This window comes from Hyperolius riggenbachi, chromosome 7 (assembly GCF_040937935.1).
Source record: "Hyperolius riggenbachi isolate aHypRig1 chromosome 7, aHypRig1.pri, whole genome shotgun sequence".
Taxonomy (NCBI): domain Eukaryota; kingdom Metazoa; phylum Chordata; class Amphibia; order Anura; family Hyperoliidae; genus Hyperolius; species Hyperolius riggenbachi.
In genome coordinates, this window is record NC_090652.1 from 133,894,310 (window position 1) to 133,905,592 (window position 11,283).

Sequence of the window (11,283 nt, forward strand, 5' to 3'; positions counted from 1 at the left end):
GTATACTGGGTACCACATACTGTACAGCACCAGTATCTGTACCTGTTTATACAGGATAGCACCAGTACATACAGTACAGTATACAAGCTTCCAACAGTCAAGAGGGGTAGTCTTATAGAGCAAGTATATCCCAAAATGTATATTTTAACTGGAAGAGTTTGGGGTCGTCTTACACGCCGGAATATACGCTAAACTTGTGATTACTTACAAATGAGGGGAAATTAAACAGGCTAAACTCTCTAAATACATACAGGGTGCATTTCTCTGTTTTCCTGTGTCCTGTGCAAGAGTTCAGGTCCACTTTAATATTTGGTCTCCTGAGATTCCTGATCTTCACCAAGCGCCCCCCCCCCCCAGATGCGTTACAACATAACACTGTCTAATGTGAACGGTAACATGAAAGTCAATAGACTTGCTTACCCCATCCTAGGTGTGCTCCGTCAAAACGGACAGAACAGCTCCTAGTGTGAAAGAGCCCTTAACTCAAATTGCAACATCTGGTGGTGGCCAGTCCGTGGCCGCTACAAAAGCAATGGGAAATTTGACAAGGCAGTTCCTCCTTCCCTACACTGAGCAGAAACTCACCTGGGCCTAGCAGAACTTTTGCAGAAGACTTATTAAAATTCGGACTGTTTGATACCGGCAGGAGCCGCAGCCAAATCGGAAATGGCCGTGACTCCGAAGCCCTTAGAAATTCATGCTGCAAATCTCTGAGTGGTACATAAATGAAGACACAATAATTCCCCTTCCTGTGATACAAGAATACAACAAATCTAAAGTGAATATTTAGTGTGTCTCTTTCTAAAGCTGAGCTAGACTTGCAGCATTCCTTGCAGTCTCCTTGCTGGGAGTGGGACGCCTATCAGCCGCAGGGGAAGCACCATGGCTAGTAGATCAGCATTTGTTCCACCACCTGTGTGACCTTAGACTACTTTATTTAACAGATTGGGTGAGGCTATGTTCACAGTGGTCCGCGGCATATAATTAGTGTGAACCGCAATGGAGACTAATACAAAGCCCGCATGCAGCGAGTTAGAATAACATGATCAGTTACAACGCAGTACTGTGAACAGACCCAGAGAATTGTGTCGACAGTGAAGCGACACGTCAATTACTCTGCAACACAAATGAGCACTGTGAACTGACCCTAATAATAGAGACAGCTCTGGCCTAATCTCAGAGAGGGGTTAATTAGTGATATCAGGTTTTTCTGGTCAAATGATTTGTACAGTAATGCTGGGCAGGTCGTTGCTAGCCCCAAATACAAGTGGCATGTGCCCCGGATCTATTCTGGGGTGCCCCGGACGTCCCCCAGGCAGAGTAGAGCCACCACAGCGCTCAGCAGGGCACCACACAACGAACACGGTGATTCCAGCGCTGGAGATTTGGGCGCAGCCAGCGCCACCATATTCCGTAATAGGAATTACAGCTATAACAGCGCACAGGGAGTAACTTCAGTGCTGTCAGAAGACGGAGCTGAATTTACTTTTAAAACACAATTATTTCAATCCCCGCCATCCATGGCGGCCTGGAGGGGGAATAGTATTTACCGGCTGTATCCTGCGCCCAAGTCTCCCGCGCCGATATCTCTCGTACGCACCACACAATGCCCAGCATAGAGGCATCACAGCACCCAGCATGGCATTACAACATCCAGCATGCCCCAAAGAGGCACCATAGCACCCAGCATGGCACCACAGCACACAACAATGTGGAGTATGCTGGGTGCTGTGGTGCTTCTATGTGGGCATACTAGGTCCTGTGGTGCCATGCTGGGCACGGTGATGCCTTTATGGGGGCATGCAGGGAGCTGTGGTTCTTCTATGTGGGCATGCTAGGAGTTGTTGAGCCTCAATGAGAGGCCCATGGGAGCATGGGAGTGGGTCCACTAGAAGGCCAGGGAATGCTATGAGGGAACGGTCAGAAAACCTGGCAGAAAAGCCAGCCCGCCCCGCAGAAAGCCAGATCAGGCAGCACAGAAGCCAGGTCACTTTGCCTAGTTATGTCTATGTGACACTGCCTATTTATGTGATATGCTATATTTAAATTTTTTTTGTTTTGTTTGTATCACTGGAGAGAAGGTGTTCATCCAACATTTTACTGGGCAGGCCTACTTAGACCGCTGTTAAGTTCATGTAAATTGGGCTCCACCCATGACCACACCCTGGTGTGTGGCCACACCCATCTTCCAGCTGGAGAGCCTAAAAGTGCCCCCGATCTCTTAGGATCCTAGGAACACCCCTGATGCTGGGTATACACCATGAGTTTTTGTAAAACGATTTAAAGTCTGATCTGAAAAAAAGATCTCATTTTAAAATCGTAATTTTAGTAATCTGAAAGCGATTTTCAGTACCCTCGGACGCGTTTTCTTGTTTGTACCCAATGGCTTCTTGATCGGAAGCATAATCGAGTGTTTAGAAAAAGCACACGATTCTATTTGCGATCGTGAAAAGGGCGGTTATGGAGAAGGAAGCAAACTAGTGTGGAGTCGTACTTCTGGCTGGAATTCTTCTGACCGGAAGTCTATTCTCAACAAAAGGACAATCATAAATCTGAGCGGGTCATTCTCCATTTTGTCAGCGTTCTGGAAGCATGGCTATGTCTGAGGACGACTGGGAATACACCACGAGATGCTGGGAATACACCATGAGATACTTTGGCAGAGAGATGGTTCAATAGATAATTTCCGACAGGTCTGATCTTATTTTCAATCATTTTTCTGATCAATTTCTCATAGTGGTGAATAGGAATAAGAAAAAACGATAGGAAAATCGGTCGGACAGTAAATCGACTGAAAAATGTCATTGTGTATTCCCAGCATTAGTAATCCTCCACAACCTAGAGCAGCGCTTCCCAACCCTGCAACTTAAACCTAAAGTTTAAGGGCTCGTTTCCACTATTGCGGTGCAGAATCGCCTGGATTCCACCGCTGTTGAAATTCCATGAATTAGCATGCGGATGCGAATTTTTGCGCGTTTTTTGCCGCGAATTCGCATGCGAATTCGCATAGGTGAGGGTATATGCGAAATTAACCATGTCACTGCCTGTTTGAAATACATTGGTACCTATGCGAATTCGCATGCGAATTCGCATGCGAATTCGCATGCGAATTCGCATGAAAATTCGCATACCATAGCCGCATGCGAATTTCCTATTAAATACATTAGCGGCGATTCGCATGCATTCCACTCGCAGGCGAATTCGTTGGCTCTTTTGTGCGTTTTTTTACCGCTGAAAAAAACGCACCTCAACAACGCTACAGTGGAAACAGGCCCATCCACTTGCATTACATGTGCGAATCTGCATGCGTTGGACGCATGCAGATTCGCGATAGTGGAAACGAGCCCTTAAGAGAACCCGAGGTGGGGTTCTGACAATGCTATCCGCATACAGAGGCTGGGTCTGCCTATACAGCCCAGCCTCTGTTGCTATCCAGATCCCCCTAATGGTGGCCATACATGGTTTTTTTTTCGATTAGATAATTTTTTTTTAAAAGTATAATTTTTATTAGTTTTTAATCATAGAAAACAACAGCAGTGCCAAATGAAAACCTCATTGGCACTGTAACAGAACAAAACAAACATTTCGTTACATCAACATGGTTCACAATTTTTCATCATTGAATGCATCACTTCCAGATATCTAAAATGACAGTCAGGATTATTTCCATAGGTAAAATTCAAGCTAAGGTACTTATATTAGTCCTGGAATGGGTGAGGCTCCTCGCAAGATCCCAAGGAGGTGAGCATAGGTGTAGCTATTAATCTTCAAACTCTAGCTTATAGTAAGCAATCCACTTTGACCATGTTTTTCTGAATTTTTTGGGACATTTCCTTTTCAGGTAGACTTGTCTGATATAAACCAGTTCTTTATGTACATATGAGGTCCAATCTTTTTTTGTTGGACTTAGAGGCTGCTTCCACTGCAAAATTATAATTTTCCGAGCATATGCTGTGAGTGATCTATATGCCTGCATTTTGTGAATAGAAAGGGTGTCATCTGCTAAGAGTCCCAACAGCAATTGCTCTGGCTTTAACTCTAATGCTATCCCAAACACTTTTTGTAACTCCAGGCTTACCTGGGACCAATATGGTAAAATATGTGGGCAGAGCCATACTGTATGGAAAAAACCAACCCCTGGTTGTTGACATCTGTCACATCTACCTGTTGCTGCCGGATCGATTTTGCGTAATCTATCAGGTGAGAGATAGCTTCTATGTAGGAATTTCAGGGCTATCAGTCGGTCGCGTGCTGCTACATTAGCTGTTATAAAGTATCCTAAGATACTCTTCCAGGTATCTAGAGTCAATTCAGGTATATCTATTCGCCATGCTAAGTATAATTTATCGATTAGATAATTTAATTCGATTATTCCGTTAGATCGAATATAAAGATTTTTCCAGCATGTCCGATCTGATTTTTCTCGAAAAAAAAACGGGATAATCGTTCGAATTTCTTGATCGATTTTTTTTTTTAACTTTCATTCGATTCGATCATTTAGATCGAAAAAAACGGGATAATCGAACGTTTTTATTGTACCATGTATGGCCACCATAAGTTCCCCCTGCGCTCTGCTATGCCCCATAAATCACAGCCGCGCTGTGCGGGCTGTGTTTATCAATGCACTGTCGGCTGCTCCCTCGCCTCCTGCATAGCTCCAGTCCCCGCCCGCATCCCTTATCTCCAATCAGCGGGAAGGGTAGGGACGCGGGCGGGGAACGGAGCTATGCAGGAGGCGGGGGCAGCAGACTGACAGTACAGAGGTAAACCCAGCCAGCTGCGACACACTGCGTGTCGACAGCACAGCCATGATTTATGGGGGATAGCAGAGCGCAGGTGGGGCTTAGGGGGGATCTGGATAGCAACAGAGGCTGGGTAGTATAGGCAGACCCAGCCTCTCTATGCGGATAGCATTGTCAGAACCCCACCTCAGGTTCTCTTTAAAGAAAAAAAAAATGATTATTTATTTACCTGGGGCTTCTTCCAGCCCCCTGAAGTCCTTCTGGTCCTCGCCACCATCCCACACTCCGCCATTCCTCTGGTGTCCCCTCCAATGCTGGATGTGTGGGCCCCGTGCCCTCCCGAGGCCAGAAGCACTCTGCGCTTGTGCAGTAAGCAAAAATTGCTACTGGAGGTTTGATCAACTAGAAACAGTGTACAGCTGTAGAGGATATCGCTGTTTGTTTAGCATGCAGTTAGATATTCCAGTATGCAGCAAGATGACAAATAAAATGTTCAGCACTGAATTCACAAGTTCTGCCAGCCAATAGGTGTTTCACTTCCATCAGATAAGCAATCTACACAACTGATCAACAGCTACAAGGCTTGTCTGGAACGCAATGCTGATGATTCACCGCATGGTCTGGTCACATCTTAGGGCCTGTTTCTACTCTATACAGATTTGCAGCATTTCCCTGCATGTGAGCTGCACAGGGAAATGCTGCCAAATCTGCAACATGGCTCGCCATCCAGATCACACTTCAGTGCAAATCTGGGCGGCATGCTGCAGAGTTATGCAACACGCAGCCATATTCATGTGCATGGCATGGCTAGCACAGCCAAATTGGAAATGGCCACATGGCATGGCTAACCGCAGCCAAATCGGCAATGGCCACATGGCATGGCTAACCGCAGCCAAATCGGGAATGGCCACATGGCATGGCTCGCACAGCCAAATCGGGAATGGCCACATGGCATGGCTAGAACAGCCAAATCGGGAATGGCCACATGGCATGGCTAGCCGCAGCCAAATCGGAAATGGCCACATGGCATGGCTAGCACAGCCAAATCGGGAATGGCCACATGGCATGGCTAACCGCAGCCAAATCGGGAATGGCCACATGGCATGGCTAGCACAGCCAAATCGGGAATGGCCACATGGCATGGCTAGAACAGCCAAATCGGAAATGGCCACATGGCATGGCTAGCCACAGCCAAATCGGAAATGGCCACATGGCATGGCTAGCCACAGCCAAATCGGAAATGGCCACATGGCATGGCTAGCCACAGCCAAATCGGAAATGGCCACATGGCATGGCTAGGACAGCCAAATTGGAAATGGCCACATGGCATGGCTAGGTCAGCCAAATTGGAAATGGCCACATGGCATGGCTAGGACAGCCAAATCGGAAATGGCCACATGGCATGGCTAGCCGCAGCCAAATCGGAAATTGCCACATGGCATGGCTAGCCGCAGCCAAATCGGAAATTGCCACATGGCATGGCTAGCCGCAGCCAAATTGGAAATGGCCACATGGCATGGCTAGGTCAGCCAAATCGGAAATGGCCACATGGCATGGCTAGCCGCAGCCAAATCGGAAATTGCCACATGGCATGGCTAGCCGCAGCCAAATCGGAAATTGCCACATGGCATGGCTAGCCGCAGCCAAATTGGAAATGGCCACATGGCATGGCTAGCCGCAGCCAAATCGGAAATGGCCACATGGCATGGCTAGGACAGCCAAATCGGAAATTGCCACATGGCATGGCTAGCCGCAGCCAAATCGGAAATTGCCACATGGCATGGCTAGCCGCAGCCAAATTGGAAATGGCCACATGGCATGGCTAGCCGCAGCCAAATCGGAAATGGCCACATGGCATGGCTAGGACAGCCAAATTGGAAATGGCCACATGGCATGGCTAGCCGCAGCCAAATTGGAAATGGCCACATGGCATGGCTAGAACAGCCAAATCGGAAATGGCCACATGGCATGGCTAGAACAGCCAAATTGGAAATGGCTACATGGCATGGCTAGCCGCAGCCAAATCGGAAATGGCCATGGCTCCCAGCGGAAATAAGTTCTAAGGGCCGGTTCACACAATCACAATTACCGAACACACATTACAATTTTGCCACGATTTTTGTTTTGATTCCCGTTCAACAGAAGAAAAATCACAACAAAATTGCCCCCAAAGCACTGCATGCAGCACGTTTGCTATTTATACAAAATTACAAATGCTACAGTGATAATGATCCCATAGGGATACATTAGCTGCAGTGCTTTGCTGATCACTAGCGATCAGCAAAACGCTGAAAAGCACTCAAGTGTGAAGCAGCCCTTAGAACTTCATGCAGCAAATCGGTGAGCGGTTCTGGGCCACCATGAGCTATCGGGGTATTCTGCAAGTCTCTGATAAAAGTAAGTGTCCCCCCCACCCCCGGAAAAAAAAATCACCATCATTTTTAAGCTACTAAAATGCAAACATTGCCATTGTCACATACTTTGGAACTTTTCTCTTCCCCCACACAAAGAAATACATACATGAAGACAATACTTGCAAATCATTCCTTATTAATTGGCTAAGCAATTTTGCAATCACTTGTTTTGAAAAACTCTTGGATAAAAAGGTGACACTGAAATAATTTGTAAAAAAATAAAAAAATAAAAAAAGTGCACTGCTGCATGTTCCATTTCTGAAGTGATTGCAATTCTGTAAATAGTCAGGAAAGCAATGGTACAGGAAAGCAAAAGCAATCGCACGGAAATCGCTTCCTACAAATCATCACTCCAAAAGTGCTATAAATTAAATCACAATTTAATTTCCTGTCTAAACGACGTGTAATCTGACAGGAAGTTGTATTCTGCCGCAGAGCTGTGAAGTCGGTACAAAAATCATCCGACTCCTGTTTATGAAACCACCGACTCCAACTCCAGGCACCCAAAATTGCTCAAACTCCTGCAAGGCTATGAAGCGGCTACAAAAATCATCCAACTCCTCAGTTTATGAAACCGCCGACTCCAGGTCTCCAAAAATTGCTCTTAAACTGCCCACTAACTATACAATGTTTTTCATCCAATCTTACCACTTCTATGTAATATAAGGTAACTGACTAAATTATCCATTCAATACACTCAGTTTACCTTTATACTACTTAAGGTAGCCATACACTGGTCGATTTGCCATCAGATTCGACCAACAGATAGATCCCTCTCTGATCGAATCTGATCAGAGAGGGATCGTATGGCTGCCTTTACTGCAAACAGATTGTGAATCGATTGCAGTAAAGGCGAAACCGATCACAATCTGTGAAGCTGCCGCCGCTGCCCCTCCCCCGCATACATTACCTGCTCCAGCCGGCGCGAGACCCCCGGTCTTTGCTGTCTTCTTTTCCGCGCTGGTCTCCGGGTCCGGCTGCAGCTTCATTGAACTGCCTGCCTGGGGAAGCTTAAACAGTAGAGGGCGCTCTACTGTTTAACCACTTGCCGACCGCACGCTCATACCGTGCGGCAGCAAAGTGGTAGCTGGAGGACCAGCGACACAGATCTGCGTCGCCAGGTGCCTCCCTGATTAATCAGGAAAGGCCGCTTGCGCGAGCGGCCGTTTCCTGTTAGATCACGGAGCGGGTTCTTCATGAATAGCCTGCGAGCCGCTGATTGCGGCTCGCAGACTAAATGTAAATGTAGGAGACATTTGTCTCCTTTGTTTACATTGTACGGCGCTGCTGCGCAGCAGCGCCGTAAGGCAGATCGACGATCCTCGGCCAATCAGCGGCCGGGGATCGCCGCCATGTGACAGGGGACAGCCTGTCACTGGCTGCACAGGATGGATAGCGTCCTGTGCAGCCCGGATCACCAGGGGTGAGAGGGAGGAGAGGGAAGGGGGGAATTTTGCCGCGGTGGGGGGCTTTGAGGTGCCCCCCCCACGCCAGCCAGGAGGAGCGATCAGACCCCCCCTGCACATCATCCCCATAGAGGGGAAAAAAGGGGGGCAATCTGATCGCTCTGCGTGCCAGCTGATCTGTGCTGGGGGCTGCAGAGCCCACCCAGCACAGATCACAAAAAAATAGCGCTGGTCCTTAAGGGGGGGGGGGGGGGGGGGGGGGGTAAAGGCTGGGTCATCAAGTGGTTAAACTTCCTGCTGGGACAGGAAGTTCAATGAAGCTGCAGCCGGTCCGGAACCCGGCACGGAGAAGAAGCCGCGGGGACAGAGGGGGACTCGTGCCGGCAGCCATATGATCTCTCTCTGATCAGAGTCGATCAGAGAGGGATCTATCTGTTGGTCGAATCTGATGGCAAATCGACCAGTGTATGGCTACCTTAAGTTGTATAAAGGTAAACTGAGTGTATTGAATGGATAATTTGGGCAGTTACCTTATGTTGCCGCTAGCGTCGGTCGGGCATTCGAACGCCGCTATCGACGCACTCCCGACCCGATGGCGATCGACCAAAATCTTCTGCACGGACGGATCGACGGGAACGATTGATTTCGGCCAGAAATCCATCGTTCTGTCAGCGTTTGCGCAACAATTTCACAGCAGATTCGATCATAGTGATCGAATCTGCTGTATATCGGCGGGAAAATAGTTAGGTGTATGGGCCCCTATAGATTTAGTAAAATTGGATGAAAAAGATTGTATCATTAGTGGCCACCTTTACTCCGACTCCTCAACCCTGATCGATTGTGCATGTCCAAACTGCTCCCAATCGATTTACCTATAACTTTGCAAATATCTATCCCGTTATCAATCAGGAGCAGATGTTAGAAATAATCAGACAATTCCCAGCAATCGGACGAGAATCTGCATTGTGTGTACTGAATTGCAGGGATGCAGACATCAAACCATCACAAAAGTATGCACAATCCACAGAAAGCATCAAGCATCCTCTACAACTGTTTTCAACTTGAATATCACTTACCTAAAAGGCCAGAAAGACTCAGAAAGCTGAGCTACGAGGGAATGCTCTTCCTGCTTCTCCTCCTCTCTCGGATGAACTTTACTCAGAGTCGGTAGAGAGAGATCCACCGCAATCCTCGCTGAATATTGCGCAGCGGCTTCAGATTATTGGCTGACTTTCAACTGCAGATAGAAGGTTTCCAGAACTCAGCGGATGCACATCACGTTCACACACACTGATCATCTATTATTCTACTACTAGGGGGAAAACTGTCCCTCCGGGCTTTCCCTTTCCTCCTCCCCCTGTGACATCAGCTCCGCCACCTCCTAATTCACCGTGCCAGGCCCTCCCCCGGCCAGTGACCGTCTGTGCGCTCCCCTCCTCCCTGCATGGCTGCTGTATCCCAGCATCACTAGCATACATCTCAGCCAGCTGAGTACACACCTACTGAACGCAAATATATTACAGAGACATAAGAGGCTTGAAAGTGACTAATGAGGTGGCTAAGTCAGCCTCACGCATAAATGTAAATATCAATTTATCACGGTATGGTAAAGCACTGACATAAAACTTACTTGGCTGGATTTGAAAGTAATTTTCAAGGACGCTGCTTCAGAAGCAATGGCACATATGTCAAGGACTTCTGTGACACGTATATTATCTTTATTCTAATGTTGAGTTTAAAATTGACTTTTTCCTTACCTTTAAAGGGGTTGTGTGGGGGGTTGGTTCTGTTGATAAAAACCACCACTTACCTGGGGCTCCTATCTGCCCCATGTAGCAGTAATGTCCCACGCCGTCCTTCTCCGATCCGCTGGCCCCGGTGTAGCGCGTCACGCCGTCCAACTTCGGCTGCGTGGCCGTGGCCTGCTCGCTCCTGCTCGCGTCATCGGAAGCTTACTGCGCAGGCGCAGTACAAGAAAACTTCCTACTGCTCCTGCGCAGTAAGCTTCCAAGGATGCGAACGGCAGCGCGCATTATTCGGCTATGTAAGGCGAATAATTGCCCGGTGCCAGCGGCAGGGAACGGCTAATCGGAGGAGGATGGCGTGGGACATTACTGCTACATGGGGCAGATAGAAGCCCCAGGTAAGTGGTGGTTTTTATCCTCAGACCCCCCCCACACACACACACACACACACACACACACACAGATCCCCTGTAAAGGAAACATCTGAGGTTGCAAAAAAATGAGATCTACTTACCTGTGACTTCCTCCAGCCCCTGGCAGCCAACATGTCCCTCACCGCAGCTCTGGTGTCCTGGGATCTCCTTTGTTTCAGATGGCGACCTCGCCAGGTCGGCCACTACTGCGCCTGCGTGAGCGCCGCTGTCAATCACGCTTACATGAGCTGGAGCGTTCTGCACAGTAGAGGCCGACCTGGCGAGTTTGTCATCTGAAACAGAGGAGATCCCGGGACACCGGAGCTGCGGCTAGGGACATGACGGCTGCCAGGGGCTGGAGCTTCCTCCAGGTAAGTAGATCTCATTTTTTTGCGACCTCAGATGTTTCCTTTAAAGATACATGAGACAAAAAAATGAAGTGCTGATTTTCTTACCTGGAGCTTCCTCCAGCCCCTAGAAGCCTCAGTGTCCCTCGCCTGCAGTTCCACCGTCAGCCACTCTTCTGGGGTCCCCTCCATAGGCTACGTCACTGCAAGACTTCA

At 48.2% G+C, this 11,283-nt stretch overlaps 1 protein-coding gene across 1 annotated transcript in view; it reads right to left on the minus strand.

Moving 5' to 3' along the window:
- CARHSP1 (calcium regulated heat stable protein 1) overlaps window positions 1–9,927 on the minus strand; it is a 65,872-nt gene extending 55,945 nt beyond the window's left edge. Inside the window, exon 1 of the mRNA XM_068244655.1 lies at window positions 9,639–9,927. The gene's annotated coding sequence lies outside the window, so the exon portion shown is untranslated. The remainder of the gene's footprint in view (window positions 1–9,638) is intronic.
- Window positions 9,928–11,283: the final 1,356 nt, after the last annotated feature.